This window comes from Mauremys mutica, chromosome 12 (assembly GCF_020497125.1).
Source record: "Mauremys mutica isolate MM-2020 ecotype Southern chromosome 12, ASM2049712v1, whole genome shotgun sequence".
Classification (NCBI taxonomy): domain Eukaryota; kingdom Metazoa; phylum Chordata; order Testudines; family Geoemydidae; genus Mauremys; species Mauremys mutica.
The window spans coordinates 73,974,272-73,993,163 of NC_059083.1; the positions used below are offsets into that span (position 1 = coordinate 73,974,272).

An 18,892-nucleotide genomic window follows, 5' to 3' on the forward strand; every position below is an offset into this window, starting at 1 on the left:
CCGTAGGTAGCCAATGAGAGGGCAAAAAGAAAAGCACACACTGGGTAGGGAATGTTTAGTTTTCTGAGAGGGTTTACACACAGAGGTAGTAGGGTAAAAACTACTCCATGAATAACCACAGTAGTCGCTATTTAAAAAAAAATTAGCATTTGCCAGCAGGTACCAGAGTTATAGTCCATTCCAAATACAGTGTGAAAACTGGTTTCTCATATCCTATTGTGTAGTAACTGTTGGCAAACAGTGGTCAACCCTGTTGCTGTGCGCTGTTAAACCAGCTGCTGTGTTTCACCCCAGAGATGGCTGCATTTCAGTAATGAACTGCAATTTAGCAATGACTTTATTACCAATATAAACTTATACAAATAGGATTTTGGATCATCTAGTATGAAAAGCATTGGAGAAATGCCATGTAAAGGACAAACAAAAAATGACCTCAATGAGCTAAGGAATGGGATGGATTTCAGTGATAAGAGGCCCAAACGAATAACACCTCGCAGTTCTAACTCATCTGAGATTGAAGATATGGGAATAATGCGTGAAAGGTCCAAAATAGTTATACTCTATCACACTGCAAGACCAGCAGAGAGAAATGTTTCAATTTGTTTTATGTTTATATTTAAATTCTCCCAAATTCTGCTGGAGCATTTTCTGCTCTTCCAGATGTTTCCTTTTCTTTTAAATATTGAGCGGTCAATGGACCAATAGGATTTAGCTTTGACACCTGGGAAAAGTGAGGTAGCAACCGGCTGTGTCCCGCTCAGGAGCTGTTGCTACATCGTGAAGCTGACGGCCTGGCGCAGGCAGTACATTAATGCCTTGTTTTCTTTACTTAACACTGTTATGGTTTTGTCTCTGCTTTGGAGGCATTTTATTTTTATCTTGGTCGGAAAAGGAATGTGTGCGCCTCTGTGAGAGACAGAGAGAGAGCAAGGGGCCGTTCACTTCATTGCTGTGCAAATAATGTCTTGGCATGAAACCTGCAGTCGTTTAAGTTCTGTAGTTAAAGGCTGGCTATTGAAACATTTTTAACTTTGGGTTCTTTAAATAAGCAACTCCAAAACAAGGAAGCAGTCTGACAAAATTAGCAGCTCTGAAGTGCTACAGCAATCCTCTAAGGATCACTTGTTTATTGAAGGGAATTTTAAAGGACTTGTTTTTTTAAAAAAAATTATTTTATTAGTAGCTGTATATGTCAACAACTCAATGCATTTAGGAGTCCGGATTAGCCGAAGTTTTAGGTGTTGGCACATGTGCTACAATAGAAGGGAAATACCAATGGAATAACTTTAAAAATGATCCAATCCCGGATGATTCATTGGATGTGTTAAAGTTTCCTTTCAGACCATGTAAGTAATGCATGACTGGAGTGCAGAATGCCTGTGACTCAGCTCTGCAAGGCAAAGGGAGGAAGTCAGAATTACTCACTGGGACAGCAGGGATCTCATCTATTCATAGGCAAGGCAACTGCAAAGCTGAGCCAATCTTGTATCTTTAAGGAGTTGAGTCTGCTGGTTCTCAGCAGTAAACGCATGACCTTATTTTAGCTGTCAAACCGGAAGTTGCAATACAGGCATCTCTTTCTTTATTGCCATTTACAACTATTATTGAGAGGTTAAACATACATCCCTGTCTTCAGCCCCATTTCAGACAGATGGTGAGGCCTTTGAAATGCTCACCTAAATACCTTGGGGGATCTGGGTCTGAGTGCTCTCAACACTCACCAAAGCCAAAGGGAGCTCGGGGTGGTCAGTGGCCTTCAGCGGGTGCTCATCAGCTTGCAGAATAAAACCCTTAAAGGAGCCTGAGTCTAGAATGCATAAGAACTTCAAGGCACTTACCTTATTTTTTATAAGTATTTTTCTTCTAGTGCTATTGTGTCTTAGTGGTCAAGCTGGTCTGTGCTATAGCATGATACTAATGTAATAGCACCACCGTTGGTAGATCTGTAGGGGCTCCAGCACAGGCCTTTCCCACTTTAGCTAAAGCACTAATTCTGGTGGCTAGTAGCAGTAGTGGGCTTTTATCCACTTTGTGGGCAGGCTACTAGAGGTGAGACACCATACACTTAGCTAGCCTGTTACGCTACCGAAACTCTGCCTGTTGAGTGTCAATGGTACGAGGCATAGAAAATTTGCCCTTAAACTGGAAGTTTGAATGTTGGGAGCTATTGGGAAAAGAATGGATAAGAGAAGGCTGGAATACAGAGCTTCATAGCATCTTTTGCGGCTTGATGCATGGATGATATTGTCATGGCCAGGGCTCCCTGAGAGCTGGTGGATGTGGCTGTTTTCCCATGTCAGGACAGAAGTGTCTGCAACTCTCAGCCTCAGCCTTGTAGCCAATGAGCTCGGGGCTGAAGGGCGGCAGAGGTCTCCTATGAAGGGAAATGAGATTTTAGTTTTTAATGGAAAAGCTAGAGATCAACCCCATTATAAGTGCATTTTAGAGGGGTCATCTATCAAACACAGCTGGCACTGTTAATGGCTGGCTTACTCGGCGCGCACGCTGCCATCAGCTTCATAATAGGACTTGAGTGAGAGACCTGCTAATTTGCCAGCCGCAACGCATGTGCCTCCACCCCTGGAACGACACGACAATTACACCACCACCTGGAGCCATTCATTTTAACTCACCCCTGGTGACCGACATGGCTGATAACGTCTTCACTGGTAGGTCTGCGGTTACAGACCAGGTGTATTCAATAGGTGGACAATGGGCCAAATCTGGACCGCCAGATGCTTTTGAACAGACCCCAAAATCTTTTTATTTACTTATTATTTTTGTAATTTTTTCTCCAGAGTCTGGACCTTGACTAAAACATTGGGACCGTGACAAAAAGTAATCGACTACCTGTTATAGACCATGCTTGAGGCTCAGGTGTCATCCAGGCCGGCTGCCCTGAGCATGTTCCGTTAAAAGCTTCTTTTCCTTTACAGGGCATCCTTTCGAGGCGGACACAATTGCCCCACAAGTCTGTGATTTAGAGAAGGTAAAAGAACCCCAATCTCCTCTCTTCCTACGTGTATGGCCCCTACCACCCCCGTATCTCAGCACGGTCATTAACGAGCGGGGCGAAGTGCTGCTATTCTCACTTGACAGACAACCGAGGCACAAGGAGATTAAGAGACAAAATTTTTAAAAGGTCTTTAGATGCTTAAAAATGCAGCTCGGCACCGAGGGGGACTTTCAAGAGCGCCTAGGTGCCTAACTCCTGCTTCGTTTCTTTTGTTCGCGGATTGGGAAAAGGCCACATTTGCCTGCGCTCAGGGGGCACTCATCATGTCAGTATCACCCAGGCCTCTGGGGATCAGGGAGCAGGAGGTGCTGTAAGTCTTTGGGTTCCATCCTTCCCTACCAGTGCCCAATATTCAACTAGGGGCTTTAGAAACCTTCACTACGCGCCTATCTGGATCTTCCAGAGCCTAAATAAATACCCATAAAAATCTGGCCCTAAGTCACACAGTGAGTCGGTGGCAGAGCTGTCCGGTGACACCTTAAAGACTAACCAATTTATTTGGGCGTAAGCTTTCGTGGCTAAAAAACCCACTTCTTCCGGTGCATCTGCAGGCATGGGAAGAAGTGGGGTTTTTTACTTGCAAAAACTTATGCCCAAATAAATCTGTTGGTCTTTACGGTGCCACTGGACTTCTCATTGGTTTTGTGGATACAGACTAACACGGCTACCCCACTGATAGGTGGCAGAGCTGGGAAACGAACCCCTATGTTTTAAGTCCCCAGCCAGCAAGTGAAACATAAGACCACCCTTCTCTCTGCTCTGCCAGGGAAGTGCTGTGTGACCTGGGGCATGTTACTTATCCTCTCTGGGCTTCTGCTTTCCCATCTGCAAAGTGAAGAGAGCAGCACTGCCCTACCTCCCAGGGGCGTTGTGAGGATAAATACACACTCACAGACTGTGAGGCGCTCAGATACTGTGGCAGCGGGGGTCAGATACGTACCCTAGATAATCTACCATTCGCAATAGGCAAAGTTTCCGCAGGCGAATGGGCTAATGTCTAAAAGCAGGTTGTAGAAAGCACTGTGCTGGCTAGACGAGCAAGCTCCCCTTCTCCTCCCCTCCCAAATACTTGGAAATCTTGAAATAGTTGGGTGTGTAAGTGAAATGTGCCCTCGGGAATCTCGGACTTGCCTGGCCAGCGCTGGGCCAAGCACCTACTGACCTTGGCAGCATTGCAGGAGTTGGATTTTTGTTGTAAAAGAGCGAACGCTCCTTGACCAGCCCCATCACTGCCGGAAGCTCAAAGCAGCCTCGTCTCCCAAGCGTCCGGGCCTTCTCTTCGGGCCTGGTTATTGCTTCACTGACGTTTGGTCTGGGCATTGCAAGAAAAACACAAACTCTGCATTAAAGGGGCAGTGTTCAGCTAACAAAAATCACAAGCTGAAGCCCCCTCTTGCACTGACGGGCAAAGGAGGAGACCGAAAGAGGAAAAAAAAAAAAGAACAAATGCCTGCAAAAGCTGGTTTCTGCTGGGCCTCACTCTGCTCTTCCTTACTTGTGTAAAAGCGGAGCAACGCCAGTGACTTCATCGCAGGCACTCCTAGTTAGCAAGGCTAGACCCGAAACCAGAGTCAGGCCCACGGAGGCTTGGTTAGTTTGTGTATTGAATAAAGAAAGCAGGTCAGGGTAACATTTCCTTTCACTAGCCCTGGGCCCAGTTCTCCAGGGCCCTGCATAATCAATAGCTGGCATGTTCAATGGAGGCACCCACAGCCTATTAAATTCTAACCCCCCCAGGTGCCTCCTGAGGTGCGCAGCGCTCCTTTAACAGTTTTGCCCATGGTTTCCCTTATGCTCTGGGCAACAATGTGCTGTTGTTTTGCATTCAGTTCACTGACAGACTCGATTGCCCTAGAGAAACTGGGCGTCGTTAATGGCTCTCCGGCGGCAGATTGGATTAATCTGGAGGACTGAGCGACATCCTCCCCGCCTTGCATGTTAACGGACTCTGGCCCAGTTCTGCTCACAGGATCGCTGTTGATTGCTGGCCCTGGGACTACTTTATCCAAGGGAAAAAGAAACCCAACAGCACCTACACATTTCCTGTACATTTGTAATGCTCGTACTGTCCAAAAGGCGCTGCCCTTGTGTTCTGCCCTCTGTGGCAGGGATCCATTGGGGAAGGCTGTTTTGGAAGCTATTTTTGCACAATTTTTCATTCGCCATGTTATGCAGAACATCCGGGGGCTTTAATATACACAGAGCCCAGAGCCTGAAATGTGGAAGCACAAATCACTGAATGCAAGACAAGAGTAAAACCAGGTGGACTGTGCATCCAACCCTGTCTGCTTCCAGGGAAGTCAATGGGATTTTGGCCATGCAGTCTGATTCATGTCCCACTTACACCACTTTTACATCTGTGTAACTCCACTGATTTTCAGTGGTGTTACCCCCTGACTTACACCAGAGTAACTAGAGCAAAATCAGGCCCATGGATTTTAGCAGGAGCAGGATTGGGCCCTAAGAAATAGAAGTAGCAATTCTTGGACACGATACAAATTGAAAACCTAAGGAAGGGCTGTGTCTGTCTTGTGTGCATAGCATGTTAGGTGAATATTAATGATTCAAAAGTCATAATAAGGTAAGTGCCTCTGGATTCTTGGCTGACTTTGGCAAGGGGCACTTTGAGAAGGATAAAACAATATTTTCATTGCAGAGCGCTTTCCACCAGTAATAAGATGTTCCCTGGGGGAAGCTGATAAATTATTGGTGATTGTTTTGGGGAACTGCTGGGGGTTAGGGATTTACACTGCTAAACTATATAAACAAAACTACATCAGCCAGAATCCAGTATCTACAAGTGCTGAATGCAAAGAGAGCTACAGAGGCACCTGAGCGATGATTACTCCATGAATCTAGGAATAAGAAACTTTCTGTAAACTTCATACTTTTTTTCTGTGCATACAAAATATCAAAACAATAAAAGTTAGAAAAACAGCTGCATTGTACCAGCAACTGACAAATTGAGATTTCGGTTGATTGGATTTTCACCAGCACCATGGAACGCGGAATTAGGACTACGGTGCTTATAAATTCCTTTTAGCTTCAGATTGTAATAGCCTAGCGTTAGCAAAAAGAAAAATCAAGGTTAATTGCATTTTATTTTGAATCAGTTAAAAATCCTAGCAACTGTTGAAAGTAAAGTGGAATTTATAAATGCCTCTTTCATCCTTATCAAATTTACTATGCAGTTATGTTCGTTAATAACAACGTCCTTTAAACCACATTGTGAAAATCCATTAGCAATAAATGCTTTAAAATGTACGAGAGGCTGTGACAGGTGATTTATCGAGGGCTCGTACTGTTAAAACAATATACACAGCTTGAGCATATTTAGTGCACTTGAGCATGATAGAGACTGCTCTATGATTAAACACAAACTATGCATATATTCATAAATGTACCACTCATACAGTGCTTTCGTCTTGCCTCTGATCACCTAGCTTAGCTAGTTGTACCCCAAGCTACGGTACTCGGCCCCCAACCTTTGTCCATAATAGCTCAGTTCCTTACCCACCTACTGTGCACATAGGAGGCTGAAGGTCATTTCTAAACGCTGAGTCCTAGGAGGTATGTTACACCCCAAGACACGGGGCAGCTGTCTTCTTTTTTTTAAAGATGTGTCTTCTTTATTGTTAGTGAAAGGCAAAGCATGAGTCATGGATTAACTGGGACAATGGGAGTGTGTGAGATTCAATCACAGCTGGTGAAGGAATGATGCAGCAGTTCTGGCCTGTCTGAGGCATTATTGTTCTGCGCGGCAAATTAGAAGCGACTCTGCAGTGTACTCAGAATGGATCATAGTTTCTCCTTCAGTGACGGATCAGCCCTCCTCCCATAGCCGATCATTCCCCAAACCTATACAGATGCACAGACAGGCTGCTGCATGGACGCATAAGGCAGAGGTGTTACAATTTGGAAACTACTGCATAAAATGTAGCCCAATTATCTCCTGAGGGAAAATTCCTTAGGACCTTTGAGGTATACAGTTAACACACCACAGCTGACTAGAGAGAACAAGATGGGTGAGGTAATATCTTTTATTGGCCCAACTTCTGTTGGTGAGAGAGAAGCTTTTGAGCATACAAAGCCCTGGCTGGGATGATTTAGTTGGGTTTGGTCCTGCTTTGAGCTAGATGACCTCCTGAGGTCCCTTCCAACCCTGAGATTCTATGATTCTATGATACACAGAGCTCTTCTGCAGGTAGCTTGAAAGCTTGTCTCACCAACAGAAGCTGGGCCTCACCCACCTTTTCTCTCTAATATCCAGGGACCAACATGGCTACACCAACAAGGCAAACACAGAGCTGTACTGTAGGACGGCCAGCGCTCAGTGGTCCTTTGTTCCTACAGTGTGCTCAACTTATGCAAAGGAAAAAGTGGCAGAACCAATTAGTAGCAGACTGCCTCTTCTGTACCTCGTAGGATTGTTTATTTTCTGTCCCAGCTAAGACTGCATCTCTATATGGGCCACAGCATGGCTAGCTGGCAGCTACAGATGCTTACAGCTTAACAAGTAAAAATGGGATGCATATCCCAAATAAAAAAACTGAATGCGTGTTTACATCCCGTGACATCTTTGCTGAAGCACTTATAATTTTCAGGCTTGTACAGAACAAAATGCCCCCATCACTAGGGAGCAATGATCGATTACAGAGCATGAAGACTAGTGAATTGCTTGTCAGTGCTTGAGATGGTTGGTTCAACTTGTCTATCCAGATGAAAACAGTCTGGACTAATGCTGGCAGGACAATACTTGGCATCTCTCAGGAACCATCACTCTTGGATGTAATGTAATGTTCCTCCCCCCAATTCATTTTCTCTCTTTCTCAGTTACTGTTGTGGAGAAAATGGGCTCTATATGGAGGTCCAGAGAAGAGGACTGGGGGTGGACCATGGGAAAGGAGAGAGAGGACTATAGGAAAGGAAAAGACACCTAAAAGACAAAACAAAGGGTAAAGAAATGAAAATAAATCGATGTGGAGAGAAAAGTGAAGGAAAAGGGCTAAAGTGTAAAGGCAAAAATGAGCATGAGGAGAAGAAATAAGGAAAAAGGAGAGCCCAGAGAACGACAGGGAACATCTATGAGGAGAGGCATAGAAGGTGGAGAATGTTGTGGGGGAGGGGTGGGGAGAACACAAGGGGAGGGAAGGAAAATTAGGCAGAAAAATATAAGGAAAGGGAGCCAGCAAAAAATGGACACATGCCAAGGACAGATCCCCAACTGGTGTAAATGGGCATAGCTCTGTTTAAGTCTGTAGGTGTAAATGGGTGTGACTCCACTTATGTTAATTGGGTCAGATCCCTACCTGGTGTTAATGGGTATAATGGACTTAAGTCAATGGAGTGACACTCATTTTGCACCAGGTGAGGGAGGATTTTCAAACTGTATTGAAAATAACAAGTCAGTAAGTAGTGGCCTGGTTTTCAAAGATCCTGAGCGACTCCTGCTCTTACAGATGTTCCAGGCATCTACAGGGGCTGAAAATCTCTGAAAATCAGCCCAGAGCTCCATTTTATGCACCTTGGGAAGAGGTGGCGTTTTTTGCTTAGCCAGGCCTCGTCTCTCTCTCTCTCTTTCCTGTGGAGAGCAACGGTAGCAAGAAAGACCAACCCAATCCATGGCAGTTTCAGCAGCTAGTCCAGTGAAACTGCCCCGCATTGGCTGCTTTCCAGCCATCAGAGGCGCCGTTTGTTTTGCTTTCTCTAAAGGCCTGGTAAGGTCTTCGATTTACATGTCTAAGTAAGACCTGAGTAGGGGAAAGAGGCATCCGTTCTGCTAGTCGAAGTGAAGTGTTTGGCTTTTTGGCCTGGCTTGTTTGGCTTGGCTCTTAGCACTCAGTCACTGTTATTAGAGTAAGCAATACAAATGCATTGCATATTAGAGCCTATATTAAAACAACATGGAGCATGCCACACAAACCAACCAAAGCAAGGGGGCTCGATGTTCAGACTGCCATTCTAGCCTTTGCTCATTCAGTTGTACTTCAGTTTTATGGAACCAGCATTACAAGCTTTGGATGGATGAGTTTGTGGAGCCTGAGAACCCCAATACCTGGATTCGATTCTTGGCTCCTTCCACTGATTTGCCATGTGGTTGCTTGGCCCGAGGCAGGGATGGAACCCAAGTATGATGTGAGATTTCTTTTCAGAGTTGCTGAATGCTCACAACTAACTTCTGACAGGTTTCAGAGTAGCAGCCGTGTTAGTGTGTATCCGCAAAAAAAAACAGGAGTACTTGTGGCACCTTAAAGACTAACAAATTTAGCTCACTTCTTCGGATGCATAGAATATAATCTGGCCCAAGCTTTCAAAAAGACCTAAAAACATTTTGTATCTCCATTTCCCCGCTTAGGTCGGTATTATATTATCCCCATCTCGCATGGATGTAGGGAGGATGAATTCATGAATGTTTGCAGAGCTCTCTGAAATCTGCTATAGAAGCATAAGGCCTCATTATTATTTCACCAACCTGTGCAATATTTTCTGCAGGCGCTGTCCCAGTCTGCAGATATGCAAATAGCTAGTAGTGCATAGCATAGCACCTGGATTTTGTAGCAGCAATAACATTGGGTGGTGATGTGCACTGCAAATGGCCTCCTCTGTGCAGGGCCGGCTCTAGGCACCAGCACTCCAAGCACGTGCTTGGGGTGGCACTTTCCAGGGGGCGGCAGTCCGGCTCCTTTTTTTTTTTGCTTGGGGTGCAAAAAGCCAGGAGCCGGCCCTGAGCGGAGGTGAGGAGCGGCGGTGGGGGGCGCGGGGAGGGCCACAGGAAGTAACCCGGGGGGGCAGAGGAACCGCTCCCCCCAGCTCACCTCCACTCCACTGCCACCTGCTCCCCCGAGCGCGCCGCCGCTCCGTGTCTCCCCCCTCCCTCCTAGGCTTGCCGTGCGAATCAGCTGTTTGGTGGCAAGCCTGGGAGCGTGGGAGGGAGGGGGGAGAAGCGGAGTGGCGGCAGCGTGCTCAGGGCAGCAGGCGGAGCGGAGGTGAACTGCGGCAGTGGGAGGCACAGGGAGGGCCACAGGAAGTAACCCAGGGGAGCAGAGGAACTGCTCCCTCCCAGCTCACCTCCATCTCCTCCCCCGAGTGCGCCGCCGCTCCGCTTCTCCTCCCTCCCTAGGAGGGGAAATGCGGCGTGCCCAGGGGAGGAGGCGGGGATTTGGGGAAGGGGTTGGAATGGGGCGGGGAAGGGGCGGAGTTGGGGTGGGGCTGGGGGGGGGCACGGGAAATTTTTTTTGCTTGGGGCGGCAAAAAACGTGGAGCCGGCCCTGCCTCTGTGCAGCTCTTTATAACGGATCCTAACCGGGACAGTAGATGAACTGAGGATCAAGTGGCAGAGTGAACTCTGAATTGCCCATCCTCTTTTCTTTAATGTCAAAATCTTAACTCCCTTTCCTGGTGTGTGCTAGACTAGAGCATGCTCTCCTCTGCTCCAGTCTCCAGGCTAGAGAGTGACATGTTGGAGGTGGAGGAGTTCAGAGCTTTGAGTTATTTTGACATATTGTCCAACCTAATGTATCTTAAAAGTAGCTCAAGCTGATTTACAGCATAAATCAAAACCTGCAAAACATTTCCACGAGAAACGCTAATGTGGCTCACATCTCAGCAGTGGAGATTTCTTAAATCAAGTTATTTTTATGACTTCTGTAGCGCTGTATGTGTACACAGGACAATAGGCAAACTGCCATAAAGATCTAAAGCTGAAAAGCAGGAGCATGTTCTTATCCTACAATGCAGAGCAGTGGGTGGGTTTTAGAGCTGCAATAAATTGTCTCTCACCTTTCAACCTCTGGTTGTTTTTTTTTTTGGCATGCTGCTGCCTACTCTTCAGAGCCATTGACAATGTCATGTACGAGATGGGGAAGGAGATCAGTAATGGATAGTAAAGGAGGACTAGTAATGACCACAGCCAGCACCTTTGGTGGCAGTCTAGGCCAAAGCTAAGAATAGAATGGCTATAGGCATTAAACTTAGGACTTCAAGGTCAAGCCTTGATAGATTAACTCACCTGAGTAATGTGCCTTTATGCCCGTGTATCCATTTCAGCTAGGTACATTTCAGTTCTTCCACTGCTTGCTAACATTTTCATCTGGGAAGTACGGTTTCACCAGCCACCCTCTTTGAAAAGCCAAGTCCCATTGTTCATGATAACCTTTCTGTAACCTGGCTACCCAGTCATACCGCTAATAATTAACCCATGGGTGAAGTCACAGGACTTGGCTTTATCACGTAGCTCTGTAACATAACGGTCAATGGTCTCACCTGACAACAGGCTTTTTCGGAAATGTTTCTTCTCTAAGCGTCATTTTTGTGTGGACCAAAGTATTCTTTGAATTTCTGCCTGGCTTTGTCTAGCACAGGGGTCTCAAACATGCGGCCCGCGGGCCGCATGCGGCCCGCGGAGCTCTTCCCTGCGGCCCGCGGAGCTCCCCAGGGGAGCTCCGCAGGGGCCCCCAAGAGAAAAGCGGAGGCTCCCGCCTCCGCCCCTCTCCTGGAGCCTCGGCGCATAGAGCGCCGAGTCTCCGTCCGAGCGCCTGAGCCCCGCCCCGATCCGAGCCGCGTGGGGAGGGGGCGGGGCTGGGAGCTCTGGGCTGAGCGCTGCGCTCGGCGTGGAGCTCCCAGCCCCGCCCCCTCACCACGCGGCTCTGAGCGGGACCGCCGGAGACGCGCTCGGGTAAGGGGGGGGGGGAAGCGGGACCCGCCGGGCCCGGGCCCGGGCCGGGGGCAGGGAAGCGGGACCCGCCGGGGCCGGGCTGGGGGGGGGGGGGGAAGCGCTCAGGGCTGGGGCAGAGGATTAGGGTGCGGGGGGATGAGGGGTTCATGATGTGGGGGCGCTCAGGGCTGGGGCAGAGGATTAGGGTGCGGGGGGATGAGGGCTCTGGCTGGGGCAGAGGATTAGGGTGCAGGGTCCTAGTGCCTGCCCTCCGCCAGTACTGGCAAGGCAGGCTTCCCTTACCCTGAGCCTCTCCAACCCCAAACCCTCAGCCCCAGCCAGAGCCCTCATTCCCCCCGCACCCTAATCCTCAGCCCCAGCCCTGAGCACCCCCACATCATGAACCCCTCATCCCCCTGCACCCTAATCCTCAGCCCCAGCCAGAGCCCTCATCCCCCCGCACCCTAATCCTCTGCCCCAGCCCTGAGCACCCCCACATCATGAACCCCTCATCCCCCCGCACCCTAATCCTCTGCCCCAGCCCTGAGCGCCCCCACATCATGAACCCCTCATCCACAGCCCTCACCCCACACTCCAAACCTCTTCCCTAGCCCTGAGCCCCCTCGCATCATGAACCCCTCATCCACAGCCCTCACCCCACAGCCCAACCCTCTTCCCTAGCCCTGAGCCCCCTCGCATCATGAACCCCTCATCCACAGCCCTCACCCCACAGCCCAACCCTCTTCCCTAGCCCTGAGCCCCCTCGCATCATGAACCCCTCGCCCTCAGCCCCACAGCCCTCACCCCTGCACTCCCTCCTATCCCCAAACTCTGTCCCAAAGCCTGCACCCCCACCCCCTGCCGCAGCCTGGAGCCTGCATCGAGCACAGAGCCTGCATCCAGACCCCCTCCCCCACCCAAACTCCCTCCCAGAGCCTTAGGCAGTAAATCTAAGTGCGTGTTTTGTCCTTTGAGTGAGGTGCATTACTGAGTGTATATATTTATTAAAACTGCGCGCGCTTAGGGGAGGAGGTGGAGAAGAGACAGGGCAGGGGCGGGGCCTCATGGAAGGGGTGGATTGGGGGTGGGGCCAGGGGCAGCAAGGGGGCGTGTCAGTGATGCGGCCCTCGGGCCAATGCACTAGTCCTCATGCGGCCCTCGGGGTCATTTGAGTTTGAGACCCCTGGTCTAGCAGTATGTGGGCCTTCCATGCCCTGCTGGGATGGATAGTACTGCAGCTCTCCAGAGCATCTGAACAGCCACATGTAGCAGTGGGGAACATTTCACCCTTTGCATTGTCCTTGCATGTCTTCTGTATCAGGGCATCTGAAAACCACCAGATATACGGCGGATGGTGAGTTGTGATTTTTTTTCACCACAGACCTAAAAGTGGCAATTCAACAAAAAAACTTCAAAAACTGACTCCAACGTGAAGCTACAGAACTGGAATTAATTTGCAAACTGGATACCATCAGATTAGGCCTGAATAAAGACTGGGAGCGTTTGGGTCATTACAAAACCTAAACCTAATTTCTCCAATACTAATTTCTCCCTACTGTTACTCACACCTTGTCAACTGTCTGTAATGGGCCACTCTCTTACCACTTCAAAAGTTATTTTTCCTCCCTTGGTATCCTGCTGTTAATTGATTTATCTCATTATACTGACCTTACACTTGGTAAAGCAACCCCCATCCTTTAATAAATGTACACCTGCTCCTGTATTTTCCACTCCATGCATCTGATGAAGTGGGTTCTAGCCCATGAAAGCTTATGCCCAAATAAATTTGTTAGTCTCTAAGGTGCCACAAGGACTCCTCGTTGTTTCTGCTGATACAGACTAACACAGCTACTACTCTGAAATCAGTTCTTTTTGTTACTCCTTTTCCCACTCACCTCCAGCCCATTAGCCCGTTGTGTCCATCTCTCGGATCGTGGATGACACCTAGCACTTTGGGACAAACCCTGTTTGTACAGCACAATGGGGTCCTGATCCTTGTTTGGGGCCCCTAATCGGTACCGTGGTATAAATAACAAAAGAAAAATGAGACACAGCAGTGACATGTAAAACTCATAGAAAGTGGGAAGTATTTTGGAGAATGGGACATAACGCCACTTGCTCCGAAACAAACGAAGCCAATGCAATGGGTGTCCTTTGCCTCTTTCATTGTTACAATTCAGAGAAGCAACTTTAGGAAAGCAGGGTAAATTATAAGAACCGGATCACTGGTTTGAACAAGGTCAGAATGTTCCTTTGATCTCTGTGTGTGCGTGCGCGCACATATGTGCAAACTAAGTCACTATTTAACAGCAGCCCTCACAGAGAGGAATGAATTTATGTATTCATGACGTGTAACAAGTATAGCGATTGTTTACTATATTCTGAGAGATCCAGAAGGAGCCATAATGTGATAATTATAAGGAAACCTTCCTAAATATATATTTCTGATGCATCAGCAAAAGCCCAGTAGGTCCCTCCAGCTGGCACAGGAACATGAGTTAATCCCAAACTTCAAATCATGCCACGCATTACAGCTTGTGCAGCTGTGCAGACTCCAGACAGGGAGGACGACTTGCAATTGTGCGCAGAAGGGGGAAAAGGAAGCGGAGAAGCAGGAACAGAACTACTTCTACCGTGCTTTTCTCAAGCATTAATAAACTTACTATTGCTGTGAGGTAAATCTGTAGTAAGCCCATCTTCCAGGTGGTTAAACTGAGGCACAGAAAGGAAGAGGTAAATATTATGCCACTAATTCAGGATGCATCAATTTTGGGGTCCCCAATTTGAGGCAGGTTGGGCCCAATTTGCAGAATGCTCAGCACCCCCAGCTCTCATGGGGTGAAATTATTAATATTGTTCTATTTGTTTGCACTAAAGTAGCATCCAGAGGTCCTAGCAAGGCTCAGGACCTCGTTGTGCTCGTTGACGAACAAACACGTACTGCCTCAGTTTTCCCATCTGTAAAAAGGACAACCTCACAGGCGTGAGTTAATGTTTCTTAAAGCACTTTTAGCTCCTCGAATGAAGGCCTCTATAGAAGCACAAACGGTAATTTATTGCCTCAGTATGAAAAAAAAAAGTGTGTGTGTTTGACAATCAGCAGCCTGTTTATACTCCAATGTCTCATAGACATCTTTCTAAAAGAAACTCCAGCACTGGTAGCTGATGGATTTTGGCACAGCCTGTCCAGTTAGCCAGGCTCACCAGCCTCTTCTATTACACACAGAGTTTCTGTGTAACTTTGCAGGCTGTGTTTGACTTGCCTGAACTTAAACAGTCACCACTGATTGATTGGCTTCTAAAAATACCCACCAGCCATGTTGGACGTCCAGAAAGCTCTCGTTGATTTGGATGGGGACCTCTGAGTTGGAAAGAGGCTAGAAAGATAGATATCTGCCATCTGGTCTCTTCTGTTCCTTCCCTCCAATCTGCTTTCGGACTCTGTTGTGTTAGTGGGAACTGGCAGAGACAGTCACAACTGAGGATAGCTTTGCACTGAAGTAAATTCTATGCTCCCTTCATGCTTGTCAGCACGAGTTACCATGGAGCTGCAAGTGAACAGCATTACAATGGCTCATGGATGCAGTGCTACAGTTCACAGTCCCTCTTCGAACGCTATTTATAAACCCTCTGCCAGGCCGAATTATTCAACATTATTGATCATCTGGATCAGTCTCTAAAGGCCTAACTCAGGCAAAACTCCTCCAGACTTCAGTCAGGATTCAAGGCCTCGGGGCTGACCTCACACACTGTGCACCCACGATTCCCCTGTTTCATCAGGAGTTGTAGGTGCTTTGGCACAAAGCCCACTGAAATAAATGGAGAGATTCATGCAGACTTCCATGGGGATTGGATCGAGCTAGGAGTGTAAACTGTTCCAAGAGGCAGGTGTGAATAATCCATAATTATTATGTGATTATGGGAGCCATAATCCCTTCTGTAGCCCAGAAGAAAGCTGCAGATGTTGTGAAGTTGGGTACAGTGACAACGGCCCGGAATGAAGCAAGAAAAGAAAAGTGTTCGGATCCTCTCTGACAGGGGTGGGCTTTTTCTTTCCCCCGGTGCCAAGACCATGTGAATTTAGGATACACATCTGGATTGTGAAGCTCCAAACTGAGCATGGTTAAATTGATGCCCCAGGTCTTTGGCTTCTCCAAGAGTACAGGATAAGCTCGCTCCGATGAATCCACGGACACACTAATGACAGATGCCTGGGCTGCCCTGTCAAGGACCCAACTCCAGAAGAGATCAGAGTATTGTTCTCTGCCTTCCCCTTCAAGATATTCCTCCGAAAGCAACCCTAGCAGTGGTGTCATGAACCCCACGGTACTGAATCCTCTACCCTCGGCAGCAGCTGGCGCTTTGGAATGTCATTGTTACTCAGTGAATTAGAAACACCCACTATTTTATTGTGTCATTGGAACAGGTTAACCAGGAAGTGACTTCAACCAGGAAACCAGTTGAGAAGAGAAAAGAAAAGAAAAGAATGACTTGGAGTTTTGGGGTTTTGTAGTGACTTACATTTTGAAATCTGTTGCCTCTTCTTTCACCCGGTGAAGGATATTTCAGGCATTAGGTACCAGGGACTTCTCAATGTAAAGTGAAATGTTTAACATCGGTTAATATTAAATCCTGCAAATTTAGAAAACTGTAGCAAATCTATTCTAGACACCACCCATGTTCTTGCCTATACATCCCAGACAGGGATTACCAATTTGTTAAGACATTGAAGTTGTACTGTATGTCAGAATTGACACCTTGGTCCTGCAGGCTTTCAGAGGATATTAGACTGAAAGAGACTTTAAATAACAAGGAACACTACAGGCAGGTATCTAACGATTTTGGTCATTCCCTGGCACCTGAGCCAACAGATGGCCAAGCAGAGCTCAGTCTAGATAATATACAAAATGGATGTTGCCTTATTACTGAATGCATCTGAACACAACAGGATCTTTTTACAATGATGCACTGTAGTTGAGTTAAACCTAGATAATGTACCCAATATGGTTCTCTCTGAGTGTGTGTCTTCACTGCAGTTATCTCAGGCTCTTACCCAGTACTGGCCTTAGTTCCTCTCCACATACACAAACTTCTGACCTAATTTCAGGGGTGGCTTGGGATAGGGGTTAGAGCTTCCACTTTCACTTGGGCTGGTAACCCACCCACTATGCAGTGAGGTTGCAGGCTAAATCACATGACTGCTGCTAGTCCTCCAGTACCAGCCCACAATTTCCCCCATGAGCCCAGGAGGACAGAAAGATTCTCCCATAATTTTGGGGGGAAAAACCATAGAGCGGCTCAGCACAGAAACCCATGGATATGCCCCCACAAATGCTAACCGGAGGATCTGGCCACACTGTAGAAGACTGGGAAATGGGACTTGTTCCTGGATACGGCTCAACAGTGGCATTAGCCCTGAAGGATCAGTGCAGCCGGGAGCTTTGAATCTTAATTTGACAGTTTGTCACTACTGGCAGTTGTCAACACAACAGCTGGCCATAATTAGTGCCCAGTGGGTGTAAAATGCTACAGCATGTTCCAAAGCCACTGCTCTCTTTGCACAGGTGTGAGTGACTCCACAGCCAATCAAGCCTTTGTTGTTGTTGGGGCTTTTTAATGGGTATTTTAGAATAACCCAACCTGAAACCTTAAGAAGAGAATTTCCTTTCCATTGTCTTAAATGGAATTCACCTCGAGGACTGGGTGAGAACATAGCAGGAGTGTTGTAAGCCCGGGGTGTGTCACAGTGGGGAACTGCATGGAATTCTACATTTCTACAGCGTGTATTTGTATTGTGGTAGCACCTAGGAGCCTCAGTCATAGCCTAGGCTCTCATTGTGCCAGGTGTTGTACATACACAAAACAAAAGACAGTCCTTGCCCCAAAGAGTTTATCTTTAGCCTTTTGAAATGCTCATAGAAATCAAATTCATCTTGTACTTCATGACCTCTTCCATTGTCCATAAAATGGCCTCCAAATATTGACTGCTGCTGTGCTTTTATCAATATTCCCTTTTTTTCTCCACAACTTATTTTTTGGGGGGTTCCTGTCTTAAGCCTGCAGACTAGGCTATCTGCTCATCAATCCTATCGTACCGCCACTTTCACCGAGAGCTGTCAGACACCATTGCCAGAGGCCATTTTGGCAATGTTCTTCTGCTTCCTAGGTTGTAATTCCGCTGAGGTCTGGATACCCAACCGTCTGCTTAGATTAAACATAAAACCTTTTCATATTCACCCCCCGTTCCCTTTACACACACAGGAAAATATCGCACTTCCCAGGCTCCCATACAGTATGCAACCTTCCGTTTCTTTTCCTTAATGATCAAGGCAAGGAATTCAAGTTTTCAGCAATTTCTCCCCATTCACATCCCCCTGAAGGCCCCAGTGACTTCTTGCCTGACTGGCAGCCTTTAAAAAGATTTACTATGTATATGCTGCTTTATAGCCTTCCTCTGCTTTCGATTTACCATTCTGGCATCCTTATCACTCTGTAACACTTCCTACATGTCTGTCTTTATAGCTGTTCGCTGTCCCTCATTGCGACGGCCAAGAGGCATTTCCTTAGCTGCGATGGGTGACAGTCACCCCGGCGCACGTCTCCTGCAGAAGGTCTATGCCCAAAAGAGCTTCAGTGAGACATAAGTGGCTCCTGGCGCTGGCCCCGAGCACAGAGGTGACATTAATCCCCCTGTCAACTTCCTCTTACAGCCTCAGACCTTTTAGGGTTCTTTAAATTCCCATCCATCTGTCTTGCAGAAAATCTTTGGGCCAGCAAATGGTGTTGAGGAAATGTCACATTTCTCCTCTGCACGTCCCTCTGCCAGGCAACTGCCCCAACTCTCAATCCATCGCAGTGGAGATGGGACTGACGCTGCAAAACTGGCATCTGGATTTCAACCCTTTGCCCCAGTATCTGTGAGAGGCTGACCCCACACTCGGGGACAGAACAATTAGGAGATTGAATTAACTGAGAAATTCAAAATCATTACCCGGCAAAGGGGCACCCATGGGAAAATGGCATGGCTGAAATAGCCCTACACTCTGATGATCCCTGGCGACCATAAAGGCCTCTGGGAGCCATTGCTACCCAGGGTTGGAAGAACACAAAGATGGGTTAAAGCTACCACTGAAGCCCCTCCCCTTATCTGTACCAAATGGTCTTTAACCATAGCTAAGGATCTTGTCTGTGATCTTTTAACTCAGCCTTTGAAGTTCTCTTCA

The 18,892-nt window shown here is 47.4% G+C and overlaps 1 long non-coding RNA gene across 2 annotated transcripts; it reads right to left on the bottom strand.

Moving 5' to 3' along the window:
• Window positions 1–1,165: 1,165 nt before the first annotated feature.
• On the bottom strand, window positions 1,166–11,182 carry LOC123346384. Of its 2 annotated transcripts, XR_006572985.1 has the most exons (4): window positions 11,025–11,182; window positions 4,179–4,328; window positions 2,851–2,973; window positions 1,166–2,374 (listed from the first exon to the last, which is right to left on the bottom strand). It is a non-coding gene; the product is annotated as an uncharacterized LOC123346384 (long non-coding RNA). The 2 variants fall into 2 exon arrangements; XR_006572986.1 differs by lacking the exon at window positions 2,851–2,973 and having other exon boundaries at window positions 1,166–1,390.
• Between the last annotated feature and the right edge of the window lie 7,710 nt (window positions 11,183–18,892).